The sequence below is a fragment of the Phoca vitulina genome, unplaced genomic scaffold (assembly GCF_004348235.1).
Source record: "Phoca vitulina isolate PV1807 unplaced genomic scaffold, GSC_HSeal_1.0 scaffold21, whole genome shotgun sequence".
Lineage (NCBI taxonomy): Eukaryota > Metazoa > Chordata > Mammalia > Carnivora > Phocidae > Phoca > Phoca vitulina.
Genome location: NW_022589724.1, coordinates 3430634 through 3455876, shown reverse-complemented (window position 1 = coordinate 3455876; position 25243 = coordinate 3430634). Strand labels below are relative to the sequence as shown.

General features: G+C 40.0%; 1 protein-coding gene across 2 annotated transcripts in view; it reads right to left on the bottom strand.

Moving 5' to 3' along the window:
• The window catches only part of PLPPR1 (phospholipid phosphatase related 1), a 564480-nt gene extending 555230 nt beyond the window's left edge, over window positions 1–9250 (bottom strand). For both annotated transcript variants that reach the window (XM_032418867.1, XM_032418868.1), the window contains exon 1: window positions 9105–9250. The gene's annotated coding sequence lies outside the window, so the exon portion shown is untranslated. The remainder of the gene's footprint in view (window positions 1–9104) is intronic.
• Window positions 9251–25243: the final 15993 nt, after the last annotated feature.

Genomic DNA, 25243 nt, shown 5'->3' with positions numbered 1-25243 from the left:
CCCTTTTCTTCTCCATTCCTTTCCCCTACCTTACCCCCACTTTAATCAGATCTCTCCTCTCCTTAAAAATAAACTTTGAAGAATGCTCTTGAGGGATGTGTAATACCCTGTTGATTGTAAAATTGACCTTTAAAACATTTTTTAAAGACTGTGTGGACACATACCCTTTGTTCCCAAGGCTTTTCATCTTTATATAAGCACCACCAGTAATACTTAGCCACCTAAAGTTTAAACTTTCTCTGAGAATTAAGTTGAAGGCTTGCGAGTCTTCTTTCAGAAGATAAAAGATAACAGTCTGCTGCACATAATGTCCCTCTTCCATCAAGCATTTTTTTTTAAGATTTTATTTATTTATTTGACAGAGAGAGAGACAGCGAGAGAGGGAACACAAGCAAGGGGAGCAGGAGGGGAAGAAGCAGACTCCTTGCCGAGCAGGGAGCCCGATGCGGGGCTCGATCCCAGGACCCTGGGACCATGACCTGAGCCGAAGGGAGACGCTAAACGACTGAGCCACCCAGGCGCCCCAAGCATTTTTTTAATAAGAAAATTAACGTCCTCAAGTTTAGTAAAAACAATTTGATTCAAAGGAGAATTGATTGCTGCAGACGGTCCTCAAATTCTGTTGCAGCTTTGGAAAACATTCTTCCCAAGTAACCGAAAATGTTTAATCTAATACGAAAAAATTAGACCTCAGTTCTGCCGTAGAAAATGTAGCAAAAGCCAGTGTCTTGCATTTCTGCAGAGCTGAAATTGAGAAAGAATATCAGGTCAAATAAATGCATCACATTAAAATATATGTCAATTGTGGGGTAGCTCATATTATTGTTGGCAACTTTTTGCTCCCTACCCTGCAAGAGAATTACACATCTTTGTTGTTTGCTGTGATTCTTGCAAGGCAGAGCACATCTCACTGCCCACAGTCAGACCTGGCCATGGACTTGACTGGCCAATGAATGTCAGCAGAAATGACAGTGTGCTTACTCCAAGCAGGAGCTTATTTAGGAGGCCTGCTTTTGCTTTTTAATCTCTGCCTAAAGTATAGCATATCCTAGATGGGATGCCCCATTAGCCTGGATTCCAAAATGAAGACTCATGGAAAAGAGCCATATGGAACAGAGCCCCGGCCACAGCTGTTAAGTGCAGGCAATCGGCAGCAATAGCTTCAACCCATCCACAGAGGACATACAATGGGATGAAGAAATAAATCTTCATTGTTATTTGCCACTGAGATTTGGGGGTTGCTTTTTATCACAGATTAGATGATTAATACAACAAACAAGTCATGATATGCTTATCCCAAGAATGGGGAGACTAGTTTTCTGTGTTCTAGGAAAAAGAACATTTATAGAACATCTGCTCAAGGCTAACTACTATTCTAGGAGTTTTCATGAAATTGCCTGCCAATCACATGCCCGAAAAAACCTCTTGAGTCTCATCCAGAAAATGAAAGTTAGGGTTCTATGACCTCTAAGAAAGTTTTCAGAGCTGGCATTCTATTATGAGTTCCTTACTGGAGCCATTCAGGAAAGTAAAATTCATGACATAATTTAGAGTCACTATATTTTCAAAAGAGTAGATATCTGGCCAAAAGTGGATATTTGGCCTTATGTTTTTTTCATAATATGACTGATGTTTTAATGTACCAAGAATTATAGTACCATTTTCAGAGAAAATTGTCTTACAGTTCACTAATGTTCACTAATGTTTGAAACTTCTTATTTCAGAGAACAAAACCCATTTTTATTTCCTATATTTACCTACTTATTACCTAACTACCAAAAATGTTGGATTCTTCCATTTTTAATGGCAATCTTCAATTAAATTTTAGCTTCCTTTTATATTGCCATGATTTTCATTAAGATGCCTGTAAACATAATGATAATAAAGTGAATCTAATAATTTGTCTTTTCCAAAAGTTTATGTGATAATAGCAATATCATCAAAGATTTCACGTCATCAGAGTCTAGTATTATTAAAGATCAATATTGTCACCATTAATGAGACATAGGCATTGTTCTGGGAAGGGAAATACATCTAGAGTTTGATAAATGGATTTCAAATAAAGAGCAGAAATAATCCATCCAGGCTGAAAGAAAGCTTTTAAAGGCTGGCAATGTCAAATGCAGTATTCTAAAGCAAAATTCTGCCTCTTCTGATTTGAAAAAAAATTTTTTTTACATCTTATAGTAATGGTAATATTTTTAACCATTTTATTCAACATTTTAACTATATACCTGTTGGATAGAACAAGAAATCTATAAATGTACCAATCTTTTTAGTTCTAGGCGAAGAATGATAAGCTGTTGGGCCAGAATTAGACACACAGTATTAGTAAAAATATATGAAGGCTATTTTTCTCCAAAGTACAGTATTAAAATTCACTGATATGAACACTCATATAACATGTGCACTGTTATATCTACACATGAAATAAAGGCACAGACTAGAAATTAAAAAGGTAAGTGTAGATAAAGGGATTATAGGTAATTTGGTTTATATATCTTTTATTTTTATAATAATATACTTTTTAAAGATTTTATTTATTTATTTGATAAAGAGAGAGAGAGCACAAGCAGGGGGAGCAGCAGAGGGTGAGGGAGAAGCAGGCTCCCCACTGAGCAGGGATCCTGACATGGGGCTCGATCCCAGGACCCTGGGATCATGACCTGAGCCGAAGGCAGCCGCTTAACCAACTGAGCCACCCACGCACCCCTATAATAATATTTTTAAACAGTTACAAATAAATGCTGCTACTATTGTCTTATTATACACTACTTTTAATGTCGTATTTATATATGTTAATTTTAGTAAATCTAACCAATCCATGCTCTTTCCAGAAAAAATATACATCACAAGGAGTAAAAAAAGAAAACAAAAGCATCCATATTCCTACAAAAACTCCAAATTCTTTGTCTTTTGTCTGTGCATATTTATATGAATAGAGGGAAAAAAACAGAGTTTCCACTTCAAGGATATTTTCAGAATAGCCATCCTATTGAGAACAACAAAAAGATGGACACAATGTTTTAAAATATATATTTGAAATAAACGTTGGTCTCAAAGAACTACCAAGGCAGTGAGAAGTTGTGGGACCAAGATTTAAGAGAAGAAGGAAACCAAGAGGGGTAATTCCAGAACTCAGGGCACTTTTCCCTCTGGGCAAATTGCCAGTTCTGAAAATGATAAATGACAAATAAGAAGCTGAGAAGATGAGCACAATTTTCTTCACTCTCACAGGACTAGGGGAATAAAAATTTGAATTCAAGGCATACCAGAAAGGAGGGGCTCAGTAAACACTCTGCACTTTTTGTGAGATTCTGAATGAGCATAAGGGTGAATTAGGAACAGACTAGCCTTCACAAGAACTGACACTCAGATTTGAATCTGGTCTCAGGTTCTGATGGGATGACATGATTCTGTCCAGATGAACTGTATACAAAAGCCAAAGGAAATCTTCCTGGGACAAAAAAAAAAAATCACCCAGAGCCTCAAGTTATCTCTAAAAATTTTCATAAACAATGCCTGCCCCTCAATTTAAAAAAAAAAAAAAAAAAAAGCATATAAGAGAATAAGCTTTATCTGAAAATCAAGAAAAAAACAAGAGAAATAAATTCACAAGTAATACAAATATTGAAGTATCAAAGACAGATAAACTATGTTCAATCAATAACTGATTGAGAAGATGGAGAATTTCAGGGAACTGGAAAGCAGAAAATAAATCAAACAGAAAGTCTAGAATTGAAAAATAAAACATGGTAAATTGACAACAGGAGATGACATACAACTGAAAAGACAATTAGTGAAGACAACATCAGAGGAAAATATATACACTGAAGCATGGAAAATCAAAATGAAAAAATAGAGAAATGATCCTAAAAGGCACATGGGATATGATGAAACTGTCCAAAAATTAGAGAAAATAAAGCAGAAGCGGTATTTGAAGAAATAATGTCAAAACTCCTCCCCCCAAAATGTCAAAAACACCAAGAAGTGCTACAAACTCCAAGAAGAGTAAACACAAAGAAAACCACACTGTGAGAAGAGCATTCTCAAACTGAAAAACAAAGATAAAGAGAAAATCTTAAGTCAACCAGAAGAAAAGAGATATATTACCTTTAAAAGAACAACACTAAAACCATCAGCTGATTGCTCAACAGGAAAGAAAACAAGCAAGAAGACAATGGAATGATATCCTCAAAGTGGTAAAGAAAACACCTCCTAACACAAAATTCTATATCCACCAAAAATATCCTTCAAAGTTTAAGACAAAATACATTTAATACAAAAACTGAGAAGATGTGTGATTAGCACAAATGCACTCATGGAAATACAAAAGGGAGTGCTGCAAGAGAAAGAAAAATCATCCCGGAAAGAAGCTCCAAGATGCAGAATAGAATGCAGAACAATGGAAAGGGTAAAGTATGTCAGTACATTTACATAAATATTGACGAGGATATAACAGGAATAATGTCATATGGAGTTTATAATACATCATTAATAACCTTGACGTTAGTAGCACATAAGGCAAGAGTGGGCTGCTCTACCATCTTTGTATTATCCAGACCTGGTAAAAGTAGTAATATATACAGTACTTTAATAAGTATTTGATTAACAGAAAGAAGGCAAGAAAAAAGAACTTAGACTAGTAGGACAAATAAGTATGAAGATGATAGTTTTATATCCAATATATCAATAATACATTGAATGTGAATAGATCAAACACATAATTTTAGAAAAAGTTGTCAGACTGTCATTAAAAATAAGCAACTTGGGGCACCTGGGTGGCTCAGTCAGTTAAGCGTCTGTCTTGGGCTCAGGTCATGATCCCAGGGATCATGGGGCTCCCTGCTCAGTGGGGAGCCTGCCTCTCCTCTCCCTCTACTACCCCTCCCATCGCCCCCCCCACTTGTGTGCTCTCTCTCTCAAATAAATAGTAAACAAAATCTTTAAAAAAAATAAGCAACTCAATTACATAGAAAAGATACACCATAAATAAGTGAAGTTGGAAATAAAAAGGTGGAAAATAATATACACCATGAAAACACTCATAAAAGAAGGCTAGTAGAGCTTCACCACCATAAGATAAAGCAGACTTCAAGGCAAGAAGCACTACTCTTCAGATGGAAGAGGGACTTTTTTTTTTAAGATTTTATTCATTTGAGAGAGAGACAGAGAGAGTGAGAGAGAGAGCATGATCGGGGTGAAGGGCGGAGGGAGAAGTAGACTCCCCACCGAGCAAGGAGCGCGATGGAGGACTCGATCCCAGGACTCTGGGATCACCACCTGAGCGGAAGGCAGACGCTTAACTGTCTGAGCCACCCACACATCCCAAGAGGGACATTTTTTATGATGATAGCTCTAAAGGGAAAATACAGTGCCTACATTTGTATTATGAATCTAAGAACATTACCTCAAAATACATTAAAGCCTAAAACTGGCAGAAATAAAAGAATAGAAAAATCCACATCATGGTTACAAGACTTGAACACATTCTTCTCAGTAACTCATAGAAAAAGCAAACATGACATCAGTAAGGATATAGGTTTGGACAAGATTAACAAATGACTTAATGGACAGATCAAGAGCAGAACACCCAACTAGTGTCAACTACACATTCTTCTCAAATACCACAGGATATTTACCAAACTGTCTCAAATCTGAGGCAAAAATCAAGTTTCAATCAATTTTAGATTCAAGTAATACATGTCATGTCCTGATTAACTGCGGTGGAATTAAACTAATAATTAATACTAAAAAGATAACCAAAAAATCCCCATATGTTTGGACATTAACCAATGCCCTTCTAAATAGCTCATGGGTTAAAGAAGATAATGAAAGCAAGAAACATTTAAGATGAATGACAATAATTTTCTTTAAACTACACATTCATTTTTTACAGATGAAGAACTAACACCGCACTTAGAAGGACATTCACGGCCTTAAATGTGCATCTAAGAAAATTGAGAAAGTCTAAAAATCAATGATCTCAGCACTCATCTTATGAAGTCAGTACGAAAAAGGATGTAAAATTAAACCCAAAAAAGCTGAAGAGAGGAAAAAACAAAGATCAGAAATTAATTAAATAAAAAACAACCGTATAAGAAAATCAAAAAAGCAAAAGGTTACTTCCTTGAAAGGCCTACAAAAACTAACAAGCCCCACCAAGACCAAGAAAAAAGGCAAAAAACAGGAATAAAAATGGACATTATTACGGTATCTACAGACATTAACAACTTTATGCCAAAAAATTTGAAATAATAAACTAAATGGACTAATTCCTAGAAAAACATAACTCAGCAAAAGTATCAGAAAATCTGAAGAGTCCTATATCTATTAGAGAAATTAATATAGCCTGGTATTTTTTTCATATAGCAATAGATTACAAACATTTCCTTATGTCATTAAGTATACTTGTTCAGGGATAGAGGACATTCATTATAGTAAAGATTGGGGTCTTATTTAAGCTTTACTAATTTTTAACCATGTGACCTTTGATAAATTATATAACCTCTTCATACCACAGTTTTTAAAATTCTGACCTCATAGATGGGATATTAAATTTACTTAGTATAACGTCTTGGATCTAGTAAATGTTTGAGAATGACAGCAATGAGTATGTTTAATGACCGCATGGTAGTTTGTGTTCCCCTCTTACAAACACCGCAAGAAATCCTTATCTACCTTTACACACATCCCTAATTTCCTCAGGATAAAATCCTGGACATGAAATTAATGGATCAAGAGATTCATGATGCATAGGGTCCAATCGTCCTTCAGAAAAGCTGAATCAGCTTACGCTTCCACAGACAGTATATAAATACTCATTTTCCTACACCCTTGGCCACCTGGATATTATCCTTTTATATTTTTGCTGATTTGGTAGGACAAAGTGGCAGATCACTATTACATTTACTTTGCATTATATTTACTCTTTAATAAGTATGAACACTTATTAGATCTATTGGCATCTGTAATTGTCCTTTTATAAGTTGCCTTTTCGCATCTTTTACCAGAGCAGAAGAAAAGGAAGATAACTGGCAGAAATCACACAGTCCTGGTGGTCAAGGGGTTCCAAAGCAAGTACCTGTTCGTTTGCAAATGCAGGGTGAGGAGAGACAGAAGAAAGAGGCCACTCCAGATTGGCGGGTGACAGGGTTAAAAAGCAAAGGAACGTCCTGAGGAGGCTTGTCTTGGGTAGTCGCAAGGCAAAGAGACCTCCACACCAGCCCTCCAGAATCTTAAGTTTATATAGAGGCCTTCACGGGGTTCCCTCCCGTATATCACCGCTGTGGGAATGGTGGGCAGTTGGGGCAGATCGTACAACCCAAGGGAAGGGGAGGGGGTGAGGAGCCTCCAACTGCCCACATCCAGCTTGTGGGTCAGCCGGCAGTCACGTCCCCCCATGACCTCCTCCAACAGGACCATCCAAAAATGTTTTAGTCTTTCCTTTCTGGGGACCTAAAAATTGGTTGCAAATAGGCTGCCTTTTTGACAGCCCTTCTTTCATCCATTTTTCTTCTGGGATATTTGTACATTTTCATATTGATTCATAAGAGCTTTTTAGAGTTTACCTTTTAATTCTGTTTAGTTTTATTTATTTTCATTCTCCTTTAATAAGGGAAGTATTAAGGCCATGGATTCGTCTCTGCAATTTTGGTCGTATCCTGTGGGTTCTTACAGGGAGTTTTTTTCATTATCAATTTTTGCATCTGCAATTTATTTTTCTTGGCATCTGGATTTAGTACATAAATATAGAAAAAAATCAGGACAGCACAATGACCAACTCACATTATCCGTTAGGTTTTGATTCTTGAATGATTACAGAATATTAAACAAAGCACATAAAAACCATACCATGAGAATATGCTCAACTAGAGTAATTGAGGGTTTTTTTCCAATTCCAAGGTTAAAGAAAAAATACGGGAGCAGGGAGAGAATATAAATTCTAAAAGGCAAAACTTATACATAGTCACTGTCAGAAGTTGTATGTGGTTGAAATGATATTGCACTCATGATTAGATAATGCTTTAACATACCAGATGTGATCCCTAATGCATGGGTCTCAGGAAATGAGACCAATCCAATGCCAGGCTGCAGACCGGCATGGGCTGTCATGAAGCCTTTAGCAATTTCAAGTGGAAAAACATGTCACCACGACAAACTTCCCTGAGGTCTGTTTTACTAGAACTAGAAATTACCTCCATGATTAACAATGTATGTTGTAGCACTGTTTATATTATAGCACTGGCAGTTTAGAAATTATTGACATTTCCAAAAGAGTCATCTGATAAGCGATTTTGAAATTATTTGAATTGAAGACAGTCCATGGTTTCTTGTCAAATTAAGTTCCTGTTACATGCCTACGGAGACACGCCACGAGGAGTCCCAGAACCAGGCCTGTAGGGATGCAAAATTTAATGAACTGAAGCAGAAGCACTGACTGAACCAAGGTATTTACTGAATTTTACATTATGTGTTTTCAGGTGAAAGCTGCGTGTAAAATCTGTGCAATATATGAGAAAAACGGGCAACCCTGATTTTGTGCCATCATATTCGTCAATGTTTATCACAAAGATCAAACTGTGGGGCGCCTGGGTGGCTCAGTTGGTGAAGCATCTGCCTTTGGCTCAGGTCATGATCCTGGAGTCCCGGGATCAAGTCCCACATCAGGCTCCCAGCTCAGCGGGGAGTCTGCTTCTCTGCCTGCTGCTCCTCCTGCTTGTGCTCTCTCTCTCTCTCTCTCTCTCTCAAATAAATAAATAAATAAAAATCTTAAAAAAAAAGAAATCAAACTGTGCCTCATCCAATGAGGTCCAGTAGTCTCCCTTATCCATGGGGGATGCATTCTGAGACCCCCACTGGGTGCCTGAAACTCCTGATAGTACTGAATCCTGTATATATTGTGTTTTTTCCTATACGCACATACCTATGCTAGAGTTAAATTTACAGATTAGGCACAGTAAGAGATTAAGAACAATAACCAATAACAGAACGCTTATAACAATAGTTACATCATACACTTATACCAATAAAATATACACTTGTAACAATAAAAGTTATGTGAATACGGTCTCTCTCTCAAAATCTTATCTTGCTGTACTCACCCTTCTTGTAATGACCTGAGATGATAAAATGCCCCCGTGATGAGATGAAGAGCAGTGAGTGACGCCCGCGTTGTGACGTAGTTAACGTGAGGCTACGTCAGAAGGAGGAGCATCCGCCTCCAGACCAGGGCGGTCCGCTCAGGGATGCTAAAACCTCCGAGAGCAAAACCGCGGAGAAGCGGGGGGACCACTGCAGAGTGCAGCTCTGAGAGCTTGGAAAAGCAAAGTAACCAACAAAGACAAAATATACAGCTGTAAACGGGAGGCTCATTCTCGCCTCTGTTTTGGCACCGGTAACCCTGTTCCCGTCAAAGCTTATCTCTAAGAGTCTGAGGCGCTGGCTTTTTTCAAGTGCCACAGGCGTAGAGAATTTCTTGACGTCAGCATTTCCACTGACTTCCCATAGAATCCTTATAACCTAGCGCACATTTAAATTTGGTCTGGGAAACACCATTTAGAATATATTTTATAGAAGAATGCTTACTGACATGCATACAATATATTGCCAAATAGTTCAACACTATAAGGTAGTGACAATTGTGTTATTATGTATTTTATATATTTTCCATATTATTTATCTAATTATTTATATATCTAAATATATGTAAAATATATATAGTATATATTTTGTTATATACACATATACAATTGATCTTCATTATTCTTGGTTCCATATTTGCAAATTTGTCTATTTGCCAAAATTTATTTGTAACCCCGAAATCAATACTCAGGGAACTCTTGCAATCATTCACTGATATTCAAAAAGCGAGGAAAATTTTGAGTTGCCCAACGTTCATGTTTTTAGATGAGGTTAAACAGACGACATTCTGCCTTCTTGTTTTAGCTCTCCTACTACAAAGGTCCTTTTCATGGTTTACTTAGTGCCATCTTTTTCACATTTTTGTGCTTTTTGTTGGTGATTTTACACGGGCCCCAAACATAGGGCTGAAGTGCTGTGTAGTGTTCCTACATGCAAGAAGGTTGTGATGTGCCTGATGCAGAAAATACGTGTAACAGGCAAGCTTCATTCAGACGTGAGTCACAGTGCTGCTAGCTACAGGTTCAATATTAACAAATCAACAATGATATTAAATAGTGTCTTTAAATAGAAACACATGTAAAACAAGGTTATACATTGATCAGTTGACAAAAATGTGACCAGAGGCTCACAGGAACCTAACCCTGTATTTGCCCTATGAGCAATGCTGCAGTATTGGCTAATTCAGTGTTTGAGGCAACTTTATAGAATATCACTACCAGCAAATAACAAGAATAAGTTATACATAAAATGAGTCCCAGAAACTTAAAGAACTTTAATTTTTTTTAAGCTAGAGAAATTAGCCTGAATAAGGTCATTCTGGTAGCTATTTATTTTTTCAATTAATGAAAATAGATTGAGTTCTTCTATGTGCTGGGTATGGAAGTGGTATATAAATATGGACATTGCCCTTACTTTCTGGATGTTTGTGGTCTAGCAGGGAAGGGCCACCATTCATATATGCTGTATAATGCACAACCTGACTGGGGAAAACAGATGTAACCAAATAATCACATTAATGAATTGATGATCTCAGACTTGGATAAGTGCTCTGTAAGAGAAGAATATGGTTCTCTAACAAAGAAGTCACTCAACTTAGGTGGAAGGTGGGAGATGAGGAAAGTATTCCAATCAGAACCCATGGCCTGGGCAAACGCTTGTAGCAGGAGGGAGCGTGACATTCTGTAGAAACTATAAGAAGGACATTGTGCCTAAAGCAAAAGAAAGAAAATAAAAATGGTCTAAAATAAAACTGGAGAGATACGGTGAGCACTGTGAATTGTGTAAGACTGATGAATCACAGACCTGTGCCCCTGAAACAAATAATATATTATATATTAATTAAAAAAAATAAATAGAAAAAAATTTTAAAAATAAAACTAGAGAGAGAGAGGCAGGGGGTGAACCATCAAGGCCTTGTAAGCCACGCTAAAAGATGTTGGTTTTAGTCTGAGTGCAATTGGAAGCCACTTACAAAGGGTGAATATATTATATTATATTATTTACCCTAAAAGATCACTCTGGCTACGGTGTAGCCAAAGCAGAAGGGGATGTGGGTAGAACTGTTAAATTATCATAACCTCCCTCAAGTGTCTCTTACAGTATAATTACAGCCTAGCAAACATATAGCTGTAAGTATACAGATCGGACCTTACATGGAGGGAGAATAATGAGAAAAAGCATGGCCATAATCAAAAGAGTTTTGTATCTCTTATTCTAAAAGTTATATGGGGTGCCTGGCTGGCTCAGTTGGTGGAGCATACAACTCATGATCTCAAGAGTTGTGGGTTCTAGCCCCATGTTAGGTGTAGGGATTATTTGGAAATAAAATCTTTACAAAATAAATTAATTAAATTAAAAATAAAAGTTCTAGGGGCGCCTGGGTGGCTCAGTTGGTTAGGCGACTGCCTTCGGCTCAGGTCATGATCCTGGAGTCCCTGGATCGAGTCCCGCATCGGGCTCCCTGCTCGGCAGGGAGTCTGCTTCTCCCTCTGGCCCTCCCCCCTCTCATGTGCTTGCTCTCTCTCATTCTCTCTCTCTCAAATAAATAAATAAAAAATCTTTAAAAAAAATAAAAAATAAAATAAATAAAATAAAAAATAAAAGTTCTAAACCATGGAAATAATCGTGACTTCTTTTCTTAAAGAAGTCTTTATATATAGACTAAATTTATATATATAAATATATATAGACTAAATTTTACATGTGTTTCTATTTAAAGACACTATTTAAGAATATATATATATCTGAAGTTCCTTTCAGATGCACACTTAATCTTCCTTACTATGACTTCTCTTATTTTTCAAAAGGTATATTTGCATCTCCATTCAAATGTATACTTCATCTTGTCATTAATTCTCCTATTTGCACAAAGTCTGCTTACGTCACTGTTCGAATGTATGCTATAAGTATTCTTATCACTACAAACACTTCCCTCCTCTGTGGATCCCAAAACAGGAAAGGAAGGAGGTCACAGGGAATATTGAGTTATACTCATGAATTAAAGGTAACCCAGAAAACTCATTATTTAAGACATCTAGCTTTTGCCTGCAGATGCTCCCTCACTTTTTCCTGTTTGCAAATTTTCAATAAATGTTAAAAGCTGTTATTTCCAAAGAGGCGGTGAGGAAGGAGAGGGGGAAAAAGGAGGAGAAGCTGGAACAGGAGAAGGGAAAAGAAGATACCTTATCCCCTACCCATGTGACCTTGTCTGGTCTTCATTTGGCCAATGACTGTAAACAGACCTTTTTAAGACAAGCGGGGAAATTTGAGTAAGGACTGTGCATTAGATGACATGGGGACATTTTGATAAGTGTGATGATGTGATGGTGATGTGTAAAAAATATATTTAAATGTCATTATTTATTAGAGATGTATACTACAGCATTTATGGGTAAAATGACATGATGTCTAGAATTAGCTTTATAATGATCTAGAAAGGGAAAAAGATAAATGAAATAAATGAAATGTGATTGACAAAAGATAGGTAATTGTTGAGTCTGGGTAATGGTACACAGCAATTCATTACACTTTTCTCTTAACTTTGGTATGTTCTTAAAAACTGAGGGAAAGGAGACAGAAGCCAAATTTCAGTGGGTCAAGGAGTGACAGGGAGATACTTTGTTTTCTCCATCTCAAAGTCTTTAGTACATTTTTATTAAAGGCTAAGCTTTGTTTTAACTAAGATTCAAGAAATTAAGAGAGTGAATGTATTTGTAGTTGGGGAGGAATATTATGCAGCCTCATTTCTCAGGAGACAATGGTCCAGGAACCATAGAGTATGACCAGTAACACAGCAGTCCCAGGGGAAGCATCAAGCACCAGACAGAAGCCCTGCAATCCTGTAAGGACAGATAAAGGCAATAAGCAACAACCAACATGAATTTGTGGTGCTTGTAACAATTCCTTTGAAGCCCCAGAACAGACTTGGGGAAGTGAACCTGATAAATGACCACAGTTGCAGGTTCTGCAGCATGAGTACACAGACTCAATATTTGGGCTTCAAAGGGAAAATCCATGCCTTGAGGCTGGACAACTGAGGAGCATAAAACACACACACACACACACACACACACACACAGAAACACAACTTAAAAGTATATAATGGGCCTCTCCTCATGCCCCCAGTGCAGCAGCTCTTTCTGCCCACAGGTCCTGTCCCCATGCTTTAATAAAATCACCTTTTTTTGCACCAAAGACGTCTCAAGAATTCTTTCTTGGCTGTTGGCTCCGGACCTCACCTACATTCAAAAACTACATCAGAACCCACAACCCCAAGATCAAGAGTCACATGCTCTACCAACTAAGCCAGCCACCATCTCCACCCCCAATGCCCTTCTTAAGTAGATGAGGAAATCCTATTCCATAACTACCTTGCCATAAAGATGGGTTTCCCATACATGCCTGAAAAACTTTCTGCAAAAAAATGTACAGTGATGAGGAGGGAGGACAGCCTACCTGCCTTGTTCTCCACCAGTACTCATAAGCAGAGAATTTTCCCTTCTGGCAGCTCCTTTCTGCGGACCTTGCCAAAAAGAGACCTCCCCACTGGGTGAGAGCAATCATCTGCCTACACTAAAGGGATCTAATAAGGGACAGCTCATCTCATCTGTGTGTGCTTAAAACTAATTACCTTAGTTCTGATTTGCCTGTTTTTGTAAGTATAAGAGCACTAAGAAACTGTAAGGACTATCCACTATCTTTACCTAAAATGTTTTGTCAGGAAAATCTTTAGAAAATGTATTTTACTATTTAGAACCTGTAAAATGAATTAACGTGATTCTGACTTAGCAATGTCTGGGCACTTACAAACTCTTAAATAAGTGTAGGGGGCAAAATTTGCTATCCCAACATATGCCTCCTTGGCATGTGGATTATTTCAGGTTATTTTTAAGAAACAGAAGACTCAAGAAGTTTTTCTCTTTTTTTGCCTCCCTTGTAACTGCCCCAAAGAATTTAGATAGAGGACCTGCTTCAGGAAAGGAGCCATCACCATGGATACCTATAGTGTAATATGAACTAGATATGGTAGACAGGGAGGAACCTAGCAAGGCCCACTTGATCTAAATCCACTCTATGTCCCATTGTTTCCGTACGGCCCAACAAATGTGTTTACCAAAAATTTACTCTTTCTATGCTTCTTGTGAATTGCATTCCTTCCCTTAGAAGCCCCAGGCCCCTACCCCCTTCTCCTTAGGCCAGAATGACATATAAACCTCATTTTTCCTGACTGTCTTTGGAATCTCATTTTTATGCAGATTCCCCGTGTATATGTAATTAAATTTCATTTTTTCCTATTAATCTGTCTCATGTCAATTTAATTCTTAGACCAGCCAAAAGAACTTGAAAGGTAGAATAATATCTTTCCTCCCCAACATAAGCCAAACCATTCATCACAAGAATATTTACTGAATGAAAGGTAAATAGCTACAGGGCCTTTGGTTGGTATCTTGACAAATGAAATAATTACTATAACAGTGACTTATTAGTCTTCCTATGGGAAAGCATGCTAAGAAACTACAAAGAATTTACACCACATATGCCCATATTTTCTACTTAAAAAAAGAAAAGATATAGCACACTTAAATGTGTAATTCCTGAAAAGAATTAATAAATATAATTCTGACTTACATGGGTATAATTTCTTTTTTTTTAAGATTTTATTTTATTTATTTGAGAGAGAGAGAGAGTGAGAGAGAGAGCACAAGACGGGGGGTAGGGCCAGAGGGAGAAGCAGACTCCCTGCCGATCAAGGAGCCTGATGTAGGACTCGATTCCGGGACTCCAGGATCATGACCTGAGCCAAAGTCAGTCGCTTAACCAACTGAGCCACCCAGGCGCCCACATGGGTACAACTTCTAAGAAAATTCAAGGAATACATATCATCCCCATCCAGAATGTTTGCTTCTTGGAAAGAAAGATAGATCTTTCCCCAAAAGATCAAATCACTACTTTTTTTTTTAAGATTTTATTTATTTATTTGACAGAGAGAGAGATAGCGAGAGCAGGAACACAAGCAGAGGGAGTGGGAGAGGGAGAAGCAGGCTTCCCGCGGAGCAGGGAGCCCGATGCGGGCTCGATCCCAGGACCCTGGGACCATGACCTGAGCCGAAGACAGACGCTTAACGACTGAGCCACTCAGGCGCCCCTCAAATCACTACTTTTTATGAAAAGACAGCTCAATGCTAACCAAATAGTAAGGCTTCTAAATGTTTACATTCCTCTAGACCAAAATTTCCCCGATTTTGTCTTAAAGGGCCAAATAGTAAATATTTTTGGCTTGGCTGACCATATGGTCTCTGTCACAACTATTCACAGTTGTGCAAAAGACTGACAATATGTCAACAAATCATATGGCTGGTTCCAATTAAATTCATTTACAAAAAAACGGGCAGAGAGCCAGATTTGGCCCTCGGGCCATAGTTTGCTGACTTTTCCTCTAGAAATCACAGTTAATGCAAAACAAAGTATGAGGAGAGGGGCAGTAAATACTTCCCACCTTTTTTCCCACATGAATCAGAGTTCAGCGGTCTTGTTTTCTAGAACCGCTCTCTAGAAAAATAGCACCTCAGGCAAGCAAACAAGAATCTCTCCTTTGTCTTGCTTATTAGCATTCCAGATTGTTCCTCAGACTCCGTAAAGAAGTGCAGATGCAGAGGGCATTTTCAGAGAAATCTTCTGTAATATGTGACTCAATCTCACTTTTAAGGGATCCTCTTCTGGCCCAGAAAGTCATTTCAGCCTGAAGCACCACTTCTTATCGCAAAGGAAATGAAGTACCAGAGTGTCTTAGCCTGCCATCTTGTGGCCGATTGGACTAAGGAAAGGGAAATCATTGCACCAAGACACGGCTCGAGGTGGAATGCCTGCTTTCTAACAGGCACTCGGCCACATGTGCTAGATGCAAGGGCCATACCGGGAGGAAAAAAAGCCACAGTCCCTTGTCCTCAAGGAGTTTACAGTCTGTAGGACTGCAGATGGTTCTCAAAAAAATGTACAACATACATAAAGTTACAACCATGGAAAATGGTCTGAAGGAGCCTTACATGCTGCCCTGCAAGTGAATACAAGAGACTCAACCTAGACAGGAAAAGTGGAGAAAGTTTCCCTGAAAATGAGATGATTAACATGAGGCCTGAACAGGAATAGGGATTTCCCAGGTGAGAAAGTGAGGGAAGATGATTTCAGGGAAAGGGAACAGTGAACATAAAAACTCTGCCGCAGGAGGAAAGCAAGGGAGACTCTGGTATGAGATAAGGCCACGGAGGGAAGGAGAGGATAGATTGGACAGAGCCTCAGAAACCATGAAAATGAGGGGGTTTTCTTTATCCTATAAGCAGAGTGAAACCATAACATGGTCTTAAACAAGGAGGAGTGACAAAACCAGATTTACATTTCAAAAAGGTTGAATGTATCAGTCAGGGTCCAGTCAGGATACGGAAACTACACAGTAATTTGAACAGGGAAAATTTAAATCAAGACTTACTATTTAACAGGAGATTGAAATAATGAGGAGAACTCTAAAAAATATAGGCATAGCAGACATAAGGAGCAGCCACACCTCAAGCAGGGGCCTCCCTACTCCCAGGGCTGAGCCCCAGACCTTGCTGGAGAGGGAACCTCTGTGGCTCCCTGGATGCCAGAGAAGTCACAATGCTGCAACTTGCAGCAAATGCCCTCTCTGGGTACTAGGGGCAGCCCTTCAAAGGGAGGTAATTCTCTGGAGGCACTCCACCATGAAACTACCTAAGGTGGGGGGCCCATGAGAAGTTTCTGGCTGCTAAGCACTGCTGGCCACAGCGAACTACAGAAGCTGGGCTCAGGAACCTGGTCCTGGAGAAGCTGGGCACTGGAAAGCCCATGCACGATGTAGGAGACCGCGGAGAGCAGGACATCCCAACGGGGAAAGAAAAGCCTTTCCTCCTCCAGTGTCTCTCCAGTGCCCTCTACTGACGAAGTTTAGCATCGTGCCTGCTGGTAACAGAAAAATACTTAAAGGACCCAGCAGAGCAGGCAATTTGAAGCCAGCATCCATCTTGTTAGTTTGGATGAAAGAACATTAGAGGTTATATCCTCCCCAGGCTTGGCCAGAAAGGACACAGACCCAGGCCCAAGAGATAGTAATGCTTGCTTATCATTCAAAGGAACGTGAAGAAATGCAACCACGCTAGCTTACACACATATAAGTAGTTAGTATGGGCACGTACAGGCAGCAAATCGGCGCTACCCTGAACACATGAGCACCACATGTACCTAATAAAATCTCTAACATAAGAAATAAAGATATTTTTCAGATTCCAAGTCTCTTGAGATAGAACAGGTCTGATGAAGGGGCACCAGATGAAGGGGCACCAGAAGCTAAGTAACATCTGTTAACATGACTATACAGACCTGCAATCAATAGCGTCCACCTTCTCAGGAGACCCCTTCTTCAAATTTTGCCCTTAAAAACCCTCATTTGGGGCGCCTGGGTGGCTCAGTTGGTTAAGCGACTGCCTTCGGCTCAGGTCATGATCCTGGAGTCCCAGGATCGAGTCCCACATCGGGCTCCCTGCTCGGCAGGGAGTCTGCTTCTCCCTCTGACCCTCCTCCCTCTCATGCTCTGTCTCTCATTCTCTCTCTCGCAAATAAATAAAATCTTAAAAAAAAAAAAAAAAACCCTCATTTGTAAGCCACTGGGGAGTTTGAGACTTTGAACTTTAGTCCCTCATTCTCCATACCAATATATAGCCTATCTTTCTTCACTACAAAAGCTTGATGTCAGTCCTTTATTGGCTCACTGTGCATGGAGCTGACAAATTTTCATTTGGCTCAGTTACAAATGCACAGTGGATCTGAAGCTGATTGGTCTCTATGTGGAGAGCCTTCTAAAAGAGGAGCAAATAGGCCAGTGTAGGAGGTACTAAGTAGTAGAGAGAGAGGAGGAGAGAGAGTGGAGAACGTGATAATAACCTATAAGGTGCTGGACAGAATATACTAGTATGGGGATGCCTGGGTGGCTCAGTCGGTTAAGGGTCTGCCTTGGGCTCAGGTCATGATCCCAGAGTCCTGGGATGGAGTCCCACATCAGGCTCCCTGCTCAGCACGGAGCCTGCTTCTCCCTCTTCCTGCCACTCCCCCTGCTTGTGTTCCCTCTCATTCTCTGATAAAGAAATAAATAAAATCTTAAAAAAAAAAAAAAAATACACTAGTGTGTTCCACCATGGACTACAGAAAAGACACCAAATAGCGTGGTTTATGTCCCTGTGCTCACTGGATTTGCAGAAGCGCTGCCTTAGAAAGCATGGCTGAGAGAGAAAGGAGAGTCAGCTGTCATGGGTCCTAGGACAAGAGACTGACAGCATTAGCTGCACTGAGACAATTCTTTGCAGACAAAAGGCACAGGAGTATTATTGCTCCCAAGAGACAGACTTGCCAGGCTTACCAAACACATCAGGTACAATCAATCTACACCTAATCCATGCAAACACTACCACAGCCAGGCTTGCCAAAGCAGGCCTTTAGGTCTAAAAAGTTACTAGAAAAAAGTGAGCATGATTTGTAACAAACTATCATTCCTATTTTTAAAAAGCTTTTAAATGAATGATCTCTTTATTATTATTGTTATTATTTTAACAGACAGCAAGCCTGGGCTTCTGGGGCTTCATACAGGCTTTCAATTCACCTGCTGTTTCAAGATCAGGGGGACAGGGTCCAGGTGAAGGGGGTAAAGTGCCACAGCTTCTCTGTAAGGAGTCACCCCTCATTTCTCTGAAGCATTAATATCACCAGCTGGTAGAACTTGAATACTGCTTGAGAAGCCAGGGTTGAAGTAAATTTGTCAAAGCTAAAATTTACTAAAAACAAAACAAACAGAGTTATAATGGCTCCTTCCGGGGAGTGGAACTGAGTGGGGGAGAGGAGTGGGGCAGTAATTTTGTAATAAACCCTTCTATGTGGTTTGATACTTTTTTCACCAGGCCTGAAATAAAAGTGGACAGAAGCTTTTAGATGAGTAAAGTCATTATATAACACTGGACTGGAATTTTAATTACTCAAAGATTACTCTTGGGTCTGAAAGTGACTCAAGGACTTTTTATTATCCGAGAGTGGCTAAAGAAGTTATAAGACATGCCTGAGATGATCTGTGGGAAAAGAACACAGTGTCCCTCCGCTGGCACTTCTTTGATCTCAGCTCTCTCAGTGTAAGGGCACCCACAGGAAGTGCACTGAAAAAGAGCTAGTTTAGAATTGAGCTCTGCTTGTAAGGAGAGCACTTGTGATGAGCATGGGTATTGCATGTAAGTGATGAATCACTAAATTCTACACCTGAAACTAACAACTAACTGGAATTTAAACTGTTAACTAACTGGAATTTAAATAAAAACTTGGGAGAAAAAAAAGAATTGAGCTCTGCTTGTTCAGTGGAACTGGAATTTGGACAACTCTGAATCTAGGGATAGCCTTGGTTTCTGACACAGAGCTGACCAAGCTCCTTTATTCCATGAAAGTTTTCCTTGCTCCCTGCAGATTGCTTCTGATAATGCTGTAGCATCAAAACCATATTTTGATGGCATTGATCAATATATCAAAATATTTGGAGGCATGAATCAGTAGTGAAACAGACCATCCTGGTGGTGAGTTTGCAAAGGAGGACTTGGCTAAAAAACCTTGAAACCATCATCCTGCCCATAAAGAAGATACAAAAGGGTAAAAGTATAGTTTGGAAGAGGGTGGAGGATTTCTTTGGAGCCCTGCTCATCTCCCAAAGATGTTGGGTATGAGAGGCTTGCCTCTAACTTGAAGCTTAGCAGAGGGGACCTCCGCAGGATCCCTCAGAGAGTTTGCAGTTGAGGAATCGCAGTGGATTACTGTCTTGACTCCCACCTGGGAAATATGGGAAACAATGGTGACTTCCAGCAAAACCTCAGGGCTGATTCTTTTTCTTGTGGAGCACTTTCATTGGTTCCTCCTGCAATGCCTCTCCTCCAGCAAGCCGCTCAACGTCTGCATCTAACAGTACAGCTCCTGCCGCCTCTGCTGAGGACCCCTTACCCTGAGAAAGGCCCTTTGGGAGAGTTCTTATCCGAGCGACCATCACGCCGGCTCCCTACCACAGACCCACCTGGCGCAGGTAGAACTCATTCATCATTGGTCTCCTCATAACTGCAACTGGTTCCTACATCTAATTTCACCTATGGGAAAGTAACTGCTCTTGCCCACGCACAAAGCTTTGAATTAACAGCGTGGCTGTCAGCCATAATACCAGCTCAAGAAAAGAATACTGGTACATAGGCTGTAAACAAACCAACACACTCTCTCTAAACTTCTGGGTTGTACGGGTGGAACCGCAGACTATTCCATCATAAGTACATAATTATATTTTAATTAACGAATTCCCTATTGGTAGATGGTTAGATCGCTACCAATTTTTCATTAACACAATTCCTACAAATCAAACTGCGGGGTCACGTGGGGCTCCAGTCAGGCGCAGAACAAGGATCCTGACGCTCGGGAGACAAACGCCCTGCCGCATCTCGGCGCCTGCGCACTGAAGCGGCCCCGCTTCTCCGTCGCGCCTGCAGCGCGCATGCGTTATCCAGCCCGTATTCCGCGTCCATCTTCCCCGCCCCTGTCGCCCCCTTCGAGAAATGCAGTCTTCACTCCTCCTGCTTCCTTGTAGAACCTGTTTCAAGATGGTGAGGGGTGGCTTCTGGAACAAATTCGGTTCTGGAGAGCACTCCCCTCCACGGCCCGCCTGCCCGGAAGCGTGTGCTTACCCGCCTACCTGGGGGACTGGGCAGGGCTCCAGGAAGGCAGGGAGCCTATCAGAACCGAGGTCCCGCCCCTTTCGCAGCACCTGCTCGGGACAGGTGGGGTGGTATTCTACTTGAAGATTTGTTGTGAGGGTTAAAGAAAGTACTAAAAGTTCCTGATACTTAAAGAGCATAAATAATTAGTAGCTACTGTTACCTCCCTCGATGTCTACTCATTTTCCTTCCGTGTTAGTAATTTGGCTCCACTTCTCCAAGATTTATCTTGTGTGTTCAATCCTCTTTCACTTTCTCAAGAACTTCTAGTCACTCCTGTAGCCTCCACTTTATACTTTTCTAACTGAACATTTTCTTTCAGCCCATCTCCCCCATCATTTATATATAAATATCCTTCTGTTGTCTTGGGTTCTCACTGCTGTCTCTACGTCTCCTCGTTCTTCCTACCTCATGAAAACTGTAAAAGGTTACCATATCCATCTCTTCTTCCCTCCTACCCCATTTACATCACTGGAACCTCGCTTCTTGTACCCACTCCACTAAAACTGTCCCCAGCAAGTGCCATTAGATACAATGAACAAACATTTCCGTGCTGCGCTCTCCACACCTGACACATCTGCCTGAAACCTCTGTAAACCCCTCTGCGCTCCCACTGGTATCCATAATACTCACACTCCTCGTTTTCCTACCTGTAATAACTCTTTATCTGCCATAAGTTTGTCTTCCTTGTCCTGCCTTCCTCTTCTGGTCCCCAGGTCACACCAATCCTGTTTCTTTCACTCTCTTTTCATAGGTGAGCTCTTTCATGTCACTGTTTTGCAGTATCAATGACCCTAATTCCATACCTCTAGCCTAGATCTTTCTTCTGAGCTTCAGACTCTTGGATATCCCACAGGAACCTCAGACTTGACACCTCTAAAACTTACCTTTTTCAGCAAACCTGCTTCAATTTCTGTATATTATTGTTTTCCTGTGCTCCTCATCTCAGTGGATGACATCATGTGCTGTCTCAAGCCAGAAATGGAGCAGCTACCATAGACTCCTCCCTCACCCTCATGCCCAGTTGTGGGTCTGTTCCCTAGGAAATAGACTCTTGAGACTTGAGTGCAGGTGGTTGGGGGGGGCGGTGCTCTGAAGAATAGCACCTGTGAGGACTGAGGGAGGGAGGCTGAGGTGGAAGGAGTTGAATAGTTAATGCAGTTCAGACAGTGCCCTCAGCCAATCCCATGGTGACCTGGAATGGCCTTTCAGAATTGTTCCACATTGAGGCAAAAGGTGGAGCACATACCCCCCAATTAACCTGTCACTGGATGTGGGCTGCTTTCAGGAAGGGGTATGCCTTAGGTGGGTGCCTCTCTGTGCTGAGGGCAATTCCTATAGAGGGTCTAAGCTGAGAGAGGCATCAGCCATCAAAATTCTCAGCATCTGGAGGGACGAGTGCCTTTTCTAAAAGAGGAAAATTGGGCATCACACCACAGTACCTGCTACAACCCCATACTCAGCCACCAAGTGTTTTACCTATTTCTACATTTTAATTGCAAGCAAGATCCCTCCTTCTTTAGACTACTCTCTTCACTATTCAAAAAATATATATATTTGAGAGTCTAAATGCACCAGGCACTGTGGCAGGAACAAAGTAATGGGTGAAGCAGACATAGTTTCAGCTTTCAAGTTGGGAAGTGAACAATCCTCCAAATATATACTTTAAAACTATGATAAGTGTTCTGAAGAAAAATTAAAAGTGCAGAATTCCAGAATTGTGCAACATCACCATAATAAAAATAAATAAATAAATTACAGAATGCTATGAGATCTTATAAGAAAGGAGGCTTGCCCAGCAGAGTAGTGGGGTGGAGACAGGGAAAGTTTCCCTGAAGTGTCAAAGACGAGTGGGGATTTACTAGGTATATGCTTTGCTATTGGATTGGAAAGAGAGTGGAGAGGTGTGGACAAGATAAGGAAACTGCCTTTGCAAAGTCTTGCGACAGATGGGACAAGGAGCTGGAGGACCTGAAAGACCAGCACTTCTGCAACGCAGAAACTGAGAGGGAAGAGCAGTAAGAGATGAAAATGAAGAGGCAGGCAGAAACCAGGTCATGCAGAGCTAGATATTTGGGCCTTTTTTCCTACAAGTAATGAAAGCCAATGAACAGTTTTAATCTCTGTGTAGCATAAATGATGTACCTTAGTTAAGCAGAATATTCAACCACCCCAGTTAATGTAGATAAAATGGATCATATAGATATACAAAAGGGTTAAAAGCTAAATTCTGCTATATTCAATGAAGATAATATTATTACAATAGCCTGCTTCTCTACTTCTAATGGCTACTTATGGTTCCTCTGAAGAGTAACTCCTAGCTGTTATTGACTGATTACTAAATGCCAGTGTGTTAAGTGCTTTACATAAATTAAATGACTCAATAAAGCATCTTTATGAAGTGGGTACTATTTAGACATTGAGATACAGAGTGCAACTTGTATCAGTTCTCGCAGCCAGTAAATGGCAGAGTAAGACATGAAGCCAGATGTCTAATTATAAAGCTAAAGCTATTGACTAATACACTGAAATACCCTACCTAAGCTTTGGAAACATCCAACCTCACATGAGTATTTCCACACAGCCTTGAACTTCCTCCCATCATGCCCAACTCATGAGATCAGACCTATTTTGTAAATCAGGGTCCACCAAACCCCATACAACAAACCACAGGCTACCTTTTGAGGGCCACCCCTAGAACCAGAGCACTTTCTCCTGGTTGATTTCACTGGTCCTGACTTACTCCCTCCTCACCAGCCTATGATTTTGATGCTCTAATCTTCTGGCAGCTAAACCCAACAGCTTTAAAAAATATTTGCTAGAAAAATACAAACTCACCTAAATATGAGCCAAAGAAAAACAAGAAGGCAAATCTGCTGTAGTCTTGTCCTAATAATAACTGTTTTATTATCCTGTTTTTGATTTCTATGTTAAAGCTCACCCTCTATTTCTAATCAAGAGCTATTGTTTCCCAAACTATAGGTTTATAAAGTTATGAAAGTACCCACTAGATGTCAGCCTTGAGCTGCAATGGGGTTTACTGGGATGTGGCCAAGGAGTAAGCTATTAAGGAGGGAGCATGAACTGGAAAACGTTTGGAGTTTGGGTGATTTTTTTTTTTTTTTTTTTTTTTTTTTGCAATGTAATTGTAGTTAGCTCTTTTTACCAACACCATAGTTTGATTTTTCAACAAGTATACTTAGATCAATACATTAGATCGTGTCACTTCTCCGCTCAGCAAGGTCCAATGTGTTCCCTTCTCATTCAGAGTAAAAACCAAAGTCCTTACCACAGCCTATAACACCCACTCCTCCATTCCCATCCTCACCCACTTCAGCCACACTGTTCCCTGAACCCACCTAATCAGGACACTGTAGCCACCGTCTCAAGAGAGGCCCTCCCAGACAACCCTTTGTAAAATGGCATCCAGCCTGCACCACAACACCCATAATGCCCTACCCCCTCCCCACTCTTATTTTTCTTCATAATACTTATCACTTGAAATATTACATTTACTTACTGTCAGTCTCTCTCTGGAATGTTAGCTCTCTGAAAGCAGCAATTTTTGTATTATTCACTGCTTTATTCCCAGAGCCTAGAATAGTTACCAGGCTTATAGGCGGTGCTCAATTAAATACCATATAAATGGATTACCTTAACTCAAAGATACTCAGAAAAGATCTCATACTTCAAAGAGTCATTTGTTTTCATTCAGTAAATACTTATTAAATACCTAATACATAGAAGGCATTGAATTACGGGAAGTATGAGACATTATCTTATTGATGAGAAGCAAAGTCTCTTGCTCTTGTAACATCTCAGAGAGAATGCATGCTCAATATCTAAAAGGTTTTACAAAAAGAACTATATGACAGTCATGGCTGCCCATCGTGGAAAACTCTGGAACAACAAAAACATGATGCATGCATTCATCTCTAGGCATATTTACTACCCTGCCTCCAAATAGATTGTTCAATTCTTAAACTGTTCCTGAAAGATGTTTTCTGCAGAGTAGGAGCCTTTGTGGGTAACCCAATTCCCTTCCCCTGCATTTGAAACCCACTTATTTTGTTTTGTCCTCAATAACAATAAAAACTACCCAATTACCTTTCTCCAGATTATTCAATATGCACTATTTAAAGGTGTTCCTGGCTTTGATCTTTAATTCAAAGCTGAGTTGTATTTTTGCCCGGAAGACTCAATTAAGTTTCATGATTTCCATGCCCATTCTCTCATTCCTACACCTCACGCCCTTGGGAAAAAAATAATCATTGTCCTTTCTGCAAAAAAAAAAAAAAGCGGAAGTCAAGAAA